Genomic DNA, 9,834 nt, shown 5'->3' with positions numbered 1-9,834 from the left:
TGTCTCTAAGGAGGACTGTGGCCTTACTTCTTCCACTACAGATCCCTTTGTCATTTTATCAGTCTGTGGTATGTTCAAGACTCTTCCCCAGCACCGCAATTCAAATGCATCAGTTCTTCTACAGTCTTCTTTATTCAATGTCCAAGTTTCACATGCATATGGGGCAAATGGAGAATGCCATGGCTTGGGTCAGGTTCACCTTAGTGGCTTCTTCCTCTGAAGTGAGGAGCTGAGCACCCTTCTCTGTTGTCGGTTCTTATTCTGGAAGCTCAGCTGCAAATTGTTCACTTTGGGAGCCCCTGCTGCCATTTGAAATACCAGTGACATAGCCTTCAGCATCACAGCCACACACAAGCCACAAATGGACGGTCAAGTGGGAGATCTAGCTGATGGCTGCCTAGAATTCTCAGTGTTTCTTGGCTTGTGACAGCATGACTATACTTTCCTCCGTCTTTACATCATGGTGGTTCTGTGTGTTTTCCTATTCCCTATGTGCCTATTAACCCTCTCTCTTGTTCATAAGATACCTGTAATTGTATTTAGGGTACACCTTGATAATCAGGATTAGCATCTTCACTCAAGATCCCTAATTTATTCAAACCTTTGGTCATACAAGGTAACATTCATTCTTTTGTCATATAAAGTAACATTTATGGGGTTTAGGATGTGGGCATATCTTTAGATCACCAGCCAGCCCACTGTAGCCGGTTCCAGGTGCAAACTTCCATCTATCTCCCGGTGTGTGCTTTTCTATGTAGAGTTCATTTTATAGCAAGATGTCAGACATGACCCTGTTTTTATATCCTTTCAGCGTCAAATATGACAAAACAGAGCCTCTCTTCTAGAAGCTCCCACCAAAGAGCCACAAGTTTCTTTGTCTCAATGTTAATGATCTGTTTCCAGCCAGTCACTGTGATGGGGGGAATCTGAAGTTCTGATTGGTTTGTCCTGAGTCATGTCATCGGTTCTTCTGGAACCACATGGACTGGAGATGAGGGAGGAATAGCTTTCCAAGCGAGAGCTGTTACTGCATGAAAAGAAATAGCGAATGGCAAGACTAAGAAACAAAACAAAACAAAACAAGCCTCCCCCCTCCAAAACAAATAAAAGCAACCTCCCAAACCAACAAATAGCTGATGCAGCAGTTTTATTTACTAGAAGTTTATAAAAATTAATTAACTAATTTTTCGTCCTTGTATTGGGAACTTTTATAGATACCATAACACGCCATATTTCCATCACCTCAAGCAGTATTGTACAATTACTACATAATCAGTTTCAAAACATTTTCTTTCTTCTTGAACATCTTGATATCAATTCCCCTATATCCCCTCCCACCCCACCCTGCCCCCCAGGAACCCATATTTTTATTTTTGGTCATATCTAACACATCCAATATATCCATTCACGTACAATTCTGTTGTTTGATCTTATCGCGTGGGGTTATACAGTCATCATTGCTGTTAGCTCCCTATTCCTCCACCCTTCCTGTATCCTCAGGGAACCATTACTCCTGTTTCTGAAGGGTTATCTATCTTGACTTTCATGGTTTGAATGATCTTAAATATACAAATGAACCTATACAAATCTAACATGATTAATGAGTTAAAACAAATAAAAACCATAATAATGAGGTGAGAAAATATTAAAGAACTAGAGGATAGTTATGTGGTTCATTAGTGCTATACCATACCCTGGATTTATCATCCCTTCTGGGAGGGACTGTCCAATTATCTTGCAGGTGGATTTTGGGTCTCCACTACATCCATGCCTCTTCACAACAATTTGGTTCCTTGTTTTTGAACTTCTGATACCTCTTCCCATTGATACCTCACGATCACACGGGCTGGTGTCTTCCATGTGGGCTTTACTACTTCCCTGCTAGATGGCTGCTTGTTTAATTACAGGCCTTTAAGACCCCAGATGCTATATCTTTTAATAGCCATGCACCATCAGACTCCTAAACCACATTTGCTTATGCACCCATTTTGTTTTCAGTGATCATGTCAGGAAGGTGAGTATCATACAATGCCACATTATTAGAACAAACTGTTTTTTGTACTGAGGTAAGATTTAAGTAGAGGCCAAAAGTCCATCTGCTTCCTGTTGCATTTGCATGTATATACATATAGAAACAAATACAGTTACACAATACATTTACATCTATACATATATATATGCACATTATATTTTTTCTTCTTTCCTCTTTTTCTTTTTTTCTTCCTGCCCCACTATTGTTTACCAATTGTCCCTCTCTCAGTAATTCCTGTCAGATACAATTAGATTGATCAAACACAACCAGAAAAGCTATACCTTACTCACCATCAATTTTAGAACACTTACTATTCGCCCCATACCAGTCGTTATTGCCTCGTATGCTCCCCAGGAATCGTCTGTCCAGTCCCTTTCCTCCCTATCTTGTATACATAAGCACCAAACACACACAAAAAGAACATACCGATAGTCACCAGTCTAACAGGGACCCTGACATAGAGCAGATAAATATCTCTCTGTTAAGTAGAGAGAAGGACATGTGATAAACCATCAGCCCAGTCCCCATTTCTTTGAGGGTTACATAGCCCAGGTCCTACTCACCTAACAGCACATCACCCTTTCAGTCTTCAGCATCCGTGTCTGAAAGGCAAGCATTGTAAGTCCCCATTGCTATTCCTGCTGTCAGGGATGGAGCGGTCTAGTGCCTCACCCCCACCTTTATGCCTTTAGACTTTCTGTGTGCCCCCCTTGTGAGTAACCCCCAACCAGCTCAGATGGGGTGCCAAGTGCTAATCAGGCCACAGTTGTTTAGGACCCACGTTCTAATTAGAGGAGGGACTTATTCTGTGGGATTCAGGAGTGGAAAAGGAAATCCCAGGAGAAAGATCTGGTGACTGGGACAGGAGGCTAAGGAGAGGTGTAACAGGGAAGTTTTAGAGCGACAGGAGGTGTTTAATGTGCTAATGATCAGGGGTGAATCAAGAATGTAAATAAATCTGTTGACATCCATCTTCTCACTAAAGACCTCAGAGCACATCCCTAGCAAGACAGCATCTTGGTTCCTGCCATCTCCGGCTGAGCGTGAGACCCTGCTGTCACTGCTACAGGTGGAGTCAAGCGTCCACACATCAGGGTCCGGGGACTCCACAAATGCTCCAAAGACCTGTAACATCCACAGGATGCTCCATTCAAGCAACTGGCCTTCTCATCGGAGTGGTGATAGGGCTGCGTTTGTGTCAAGCTTAGAGTTCATCCAGATATCATTAGCTCTTGGAGAGGAGAGTGAGAGTAGGACCCGAGTTACATGCAAAAGGAGTCTAATGGCCCCTCTCTACATCAATGTGTGTGTGGGGAGGGAAACTGAGATCAAGAGTACCCAAATGCTTTGCAGATTGTAAAGGGATGTGCTTCTGGGAATTACCCTTTTGCTGTTTCCAAATCTTTCCTCAGAAGGAGTTCACATCCATGCAGGCCTGTGGATTTCGTGTGATATCACCTAAACATACTGCCAATCACCTGCGGATCAGTCAAGAGCGTCAATAACCCTGTTGAGATCCCTCTTTCTGACAAGGAAGCGCTCTGGACACGTGCCTACCAACACGGCTTCTTGGCAAACAGCGCTGCCATCTGTGGTGAGCTGTGGGGACAGTGATAGCCAAGTTTCCGAGAATGAGACACAAAATGACTTCTCGCGACCTTGGGGTGGGAGTCTTTCATGTGGGACTCATGCAGAGGCGTGGTGGCACTGTGTGTCTCCTGGAATTGTGTGCTGGTGGCTTTTGATTGCATGTGTCCATTCTTGCCTGGTCCTGGGACTGTGGCTTTCAACAGATTCTCCAGGGAGTCAGGCCTCCAAAGGATAAGCACTCCTGAGTCCTCGAGTTTCGAAGGATGGGGCTTGGTTGAAGGTGGTGAAAGACTTGAGTGTGCTAATCCCTGTCAGCTGTCAGCTCATGCACCCTGGCTCTTCCCTGAGGCTAGGCTCAGTCCCGATCACACTCCATTTTAGGGAAAAGCAGAACATTGGCGTTTTGGGGGTTTTTTGGCATGTGAATACTCTTCCTCCTTTTTAAGGAATAATGTCACTCTGTATATAGTACATTGTTTGGTGTTGAAATATATATAATAGAACGCATACCATCTGAACAATCGCCCCACGTCCAGCATAGTGAAATTGCTTACATTTTTCAAGTTGTGCGACCATCCTTCCTCTTCATTTCCAAACCATTTCACCACCCTTAACCTGACCTCAGTGTCCCCGAAACAAAAACTTCCCCTCTCCCCTCCTTCCATTTCTGGGGATTATTAATACTCGCTGGTTTCCATGTCGTTACTTCTCTTATGTGAGTGAAGTCTGATGTCCTACGGTGTTTGTCCTTTTGCCTCTGATCTGTGGCACTCAGGGCCGTGTTTTCAAGGTTCATCTCTGTTGTGCCTGCACCAAGGCCTTGCTGGTCTTTATGTAGGACTCATTGAATGCATACACCGCAGTTGGTTTATACGTTCCTCTATTAGTGAAGTGAGCATGTTTTTAAGGAGAAAGGTAACCATATTACTTTCATAAACTTTTGAAACTATAAAGTTTGGCTGAAAGATGTATATGGACCCTAAAAGGTCTGGATCAATGATACTGCTTTCTGAAAGAAAGACAGCAAAGTTGCTGCATAGTCTACAAACAAGTCTTTGAAACTAGGGGAATTTCTAGCTCTTTGTGGTCCTGACCGTGGGTTTCAGTCTTTTGACGAAGATGTGAATGAAGACATGCATTTGCTGTATATTTGTCACCAGCACTGGGTTTGGTTTGGCTTGGTTTTTCTGCTTAATTTGAAAGTTAAGAGTGAAACGTGTGAGAGTTAGAACTCAGCGGGGCAGCCTTGTTTTACTGGGTCTCACGCATTTTCTGCCTTTGATAGGTGCGATCTTACCACTTTTCTATCACTCTTTTTAGTTGAAAATGTCTTGAGTTTTTCTTCTCAGGCAGGCTTTTGCCTTACACAGGTTCCAGCTTTTGCCATTTTTACTGAATAATGCGGTTACTTTGGGGGAGGGAGAAGAAGCTCATCTTTAAAAATGAACATTAAATATATTTGGAATAGCAGATTAAGTGATTTTTTTATGTACAATTAAACTAAAGCAGTAATTAAAAAAAACAAAACAAAACCCTATGAAAAACTTTGCTGGTAGCACAGCATAAGGCGCGTGGGCTTTGGTGTCAGATACGCCTGAGTTTTGGTCCTGCATCCACCGATTAGTGTTCCATTTGGGGAAAGTGGCTTAAGCTCTTGAGCCCATCTTCTCCTAAGTCGAATAAAAATGAAAAGGATATTTATACCAGAGGGTGTTTGGAGATTAAATGAGGAAACGCAGGTAAAATGCTCAGCACCGTACCTGGCACCCAATAAGTGTTTACTACTTGAAATTCTGGTTGTGTCTGACCAGATAGTGGAGGCCTTTGGATGCCGTTGCACAAAGCGTGGCCTTTATTTGGTGAGCAATTGGGTGCAAAGAACTCTTATTGGCAAAGCATTCTCATAGTCATTAATTTACTGAATTCCCCAAGATCTCTCCAGGATAAATGAGACATACATTATTATTCCCAGTTTTCAGACCAGAAACTGAGGCTCACAGACGTTAAGGAAAACATACAAATTCACATAGTGGGTGAGTGCTGTAATCCTGTCTATTCACGTGGCCCGAAGGTTACAATAAAGCAACTAGCTGTAGCCAGATGAATTCTCATGATCTCAGTCCAAAGCGCTCAAACAATATGAGCAGGCTAGTCCCAGTGAAACGGAGGAAGCAGGAGGCCCCTGTTAGTGTCTTCCTGGGCCCATACCCAGCACAGACACCCCTGACCTTCTCAAAGGCATTTGTTTTCATTCCCAGGAAACTGCGAAGTAACTGGCAGAATAACTTGATGAAGTCATTAGAGTAATTGTTATTGTTAATGACTCAGTGTGCTACCCAACCCCCCAGAACAAAAGTGCATTTTCATAGTAGCTTTTAATATCTTAACTAAAAATTAGTAAAAGAAAAAGAGAATTATAGTCATCAGTAGCCGGATTTGGGGTGGGGATGGGGTGAAGCGAGACCTCCCAATGCTCCTTAAATTAGAACATGCATTTTAGATGAAATGCCAAGCATATAGGTATGTATTTATTTATTTTATCTCTTTTGAAGATGCAGAGACTATCCCCACAGAGTGGGAAAGATATGAATCTCTCAATGGACTAGAAGTCTCAGGAACATTGACATTTCCTTCTAGTAACTTGGCCTTCATATCTCTATGAGTCATCCTTCTCTTGGAGGGAGTGGTGGTTCAGTGGTAGAATGTTCACCTTTCATGCAGGAGTCCCAGGTTTGATTCTCACTCAGGGTACTTCATGCACAGCCACCAAGCATTTGTTCATGGAGGCTTGCGTGTTACTAGGATGCTGGGTAGACGCATTCTGGGTAAGACTAGGAAGAAAGGCCTGTCAATTTACTTCTGAAAAGTCAGCCAATGAGAACCTGACTGTCATCCATAAGTCTATCCTCAATGGTACATGATTGGTCAGTGTGTGCTTCCATTGTTCATGGGGTTGCTGTAAGTTGCAGGTAGGGAGTTTGTATGTCACTAGGGGGTGCAGAGGTGCAGACCACACTTCTGACACTGTCGGAGGGATGACATCAGAATGACCCTGGGGTTCCCAGTGGTGGTGGGTGGGTGGCACTGGCGGCCAAGGCAGTGGTATCACAAGGGTTAGTGTCACCTATTGCTCAGTACAGTCACTCATCACCAACCACTTCCACTCCCAATCAGGGCCAAGAGAGAGAGGAGGCTTTGAGCCTTGGCCAATGAGAGAGGGGAAGTGCTTCAGGGAGCTATGGGGATAGGGCTGGCACCTCAAGAGAAATGGGGGTGAGGGTGGGATGGGGGTGGCTACTCTGGCCACTAGGAGGGGTTCACTGAATAGTGAAGCCATGTGGTGTTACTGCGTGACATCAACCCTAATGATATCACTGGTTGGTGGTTGACACTATGGCAATCAATGGCAATAATACTTAGCTGATAGATTAATTACCTTCAGTGAAATATGCCATATCTGTTGTTGGGCAGTGGTTGTAGGGAAAAGAATAGTGTCAGAGTATTCTAGCTTCCTCTAGGGAATAAGCATAAACCTGACTTAAAACAATGAACAAGTTTTGCAAATGCAGCTTCATGATGAATCTCCTTCAACTCAGTGGTTTCTATTAAACCCCTCTGGGGTAAAACGAAATTATTTGGTGTGACTTTTCTATCCATAGTCTTTGTAACTCCCACAAAATGACTGGGTGGAAGCATGCAAATTAGGTGTACAAGACTCTACCTCGGAGGCTGGTCAATTTTGCCATCCCCGTGGGGGTAGAAAGTGAGCCAATTCAGAAACAGGAGGAGAGAACCCAGTGGGCAACAAGAAAGAAGAGCCACTACCTCTTGACTGAGAAGTTTTGTGACTGAGAAGAGATGCTGCTGCAGGCAAAAGAATTTATTTTGTTGACTTGATCTTGACTTGTTAATGTCCCTAATGAACCCCCATAATTTTGAATATGACTCCTGTAATTTTTAAGAGGAATCCTTTCTGAGTTCTGTGTATCCCTGGAAATGGATGATCAAATTCTGTACAGGAAAAGAGTGCTTTGGGAGGGATGGTTGGTGGATAACAGGATAAACAAGGATAGAAAGTAGAGTCATGTCATTCTTGGGCAGAAGTGGAGTTGGATTCTCCCTCCCCCTTGTGTAGCTGGAGGAGGCCAGAGGGGACTCTCAGACCATTTTCTCACCCTATTTTGTAGAAGCTCTGCAGCTGTCACTGAGAAAGGCTTATTATAAAGATTTTAGAAAATAAACCAGCAATTTCTATCATTCATTTAAAAAATCATTTTATTGGGGGCTCGTACAACTCTTATCACCATCCACACACACACCCATTGTGTCAAGTACACCTTTACATTTGTTGCCATCATCATTCTCAAAACATTTGCCTTCTACTTGAGTCCTTGGTATCAGCTCCTCTTTTAAAAAAATATTATTTCTTAAACATAGAAAGAACCATGTCCCAGCTATTACAATAGGTGGCTAGCTTCCACCAAGCATATTCTATTTTTATCAGTAGAATGACTCAAATTCCTTCCTTCTGCCTCTAAAATTTTCATAGTTTCTTGGCAAAGCCCTGGCCTTGGGCATCTGTACATTTCCGACTTGGATAATCTTAGGAATCTGACAGTAAATGAAAGTGTGGCTAGCCTGAGTCCCCCCCCCCTCCAAGGGAATCACTTTTGAGTCATCCTTTTGCCTCTTTCTAGAACCACAGGGAAGTGGTTGCTCACTTTGGTCCTGCAGTTGTGTGAAGATAGTGTTATTGCGTCACTCATGCCCCGAAGGCACAGTCCTTGTGCAGAAGGCTCTTATAAGGGAAGCTATTTAATTTGGTTCATTCCGGGTGGCAGGTAAGGTGAGTGGCACCTAGTTTTGAACTGCTGACCTTGCAGTTAGCAGCCTAATTTGGTACCCATTACGTCACCAAGGTTCCTCATCCTAGTTCAGCAGCCAGTTTGTTGTTGTTGTCAATGCTATAGGCAAAAAGTATGAACTCAACATGTTACCTTCATGAGGTCTTCACTTCTTTGGTCTGGTTTCCTTCTTGCTTATCGTCAGCTCTTGCCATTGCACTGAGTGATCCTTGGATAGGCGGCACTTCCTTAGTAACATGAGAAAGTGCAATGGGCTGCCAAAAGAACAAACAAGTGTGGGAAGAAGTACAGCCAGAATGATCCTTAGAATCGAGGGTGGTGAGACTTTGTCACATGGACTTTGGACATATTATCTGAAGAGATCAATCCTGGGTAAAGGACATCATGGTTGGCAGAGTAGAAGGACAGCAAAAAAGAACATGTTCAGCAAGGTGGATTGGTACAGCGACCACAACAATGGGCTAAAACATTAACACCCCTGGTGAGGATGTCCCTGGAACAGGTAACATTTCATTCTGTTGCATCTGAGATCACTAGAAGTCAGAAGAGGCTCGCCAGCACCTGACAAGTGCTGGAGGGAGTACGACATGGTTGCGTGATACAGTGGGGGCACACCCGAGTACAATACCCTGGGGGGCTTGAAGGGAGAAACGCACAGAGTGAAAGTCAGTCTCTTTGGTATAACATTGTAAGCATCATTCCTTTCATTCCTATCTTTCATTACGGTCTTCAAAAACAGATTTTCATTTATCTTTACAACAGCTTCAAAAAACTGGAAGGTAAGTATTATTGCGTTTCCCCACCCAATCCCAGGAAGAAAGCGACCGCTCAGAAAGTCTCCGTGATGTGCTGTTTGCCATCCAGCTGCTAAGCAGGGTGCTGGCTGGAGCTTCCACCTCCACTGCACCTTGTTTCGCTAGCTCTGTCTAAACAGAAGATGACCCAACCCCGACACACTCCATATTAATGACTCATGCCACTGTTCTTTGGTTGCTTTCCCAGAAAACAAATGAATAAAAATTGAGCTTGGAGCCTCTGTTGGCTGGTAGCCCCTATTGCTACTACCATCCTTTTCACTGACAAAATCCAATAAGTTAAGCCCTCTGCCATTGAGCCAATTCCGATTCACAGCGACCCTGTAGGATAGAGTAAGTAGAGATGTTCAGTCTTGGGAACTGCCCCTTTGGGTTTCTGAGACTGTAAATCTTTACTGGAGTAGATTAAAAACCAACCAACCAACAAGCAAACTCATTGCCATTGAGTTGATGCTGATTCATAGCTACTCTTTTTAAAAAAATCATTTTATTGGGGGCTCTTACAGCTCTTACAACAATTCATACATCAATT

The sequence above is a fragment of the Echinops telfairi genome, unplaced genomic scaffold (assembly GCF_000313985.2).
Source record: "Echinops telfairi isolate 266 unplaced genomic scaffold, ASM31398v2 ScPeMD7_7468;HRSCAF=8506_0, whole genome shotgun sequence".
Taxonomy (NCBI): domain Eukaryota; kingdom Metazoa; phylum Chordata; class Mammalia; order Afrosoricida; family Tenrecidae; genus Echinops; species Echinops telfairi.
Note: the sequence above shows the minus strand (reverse complement) of the source record.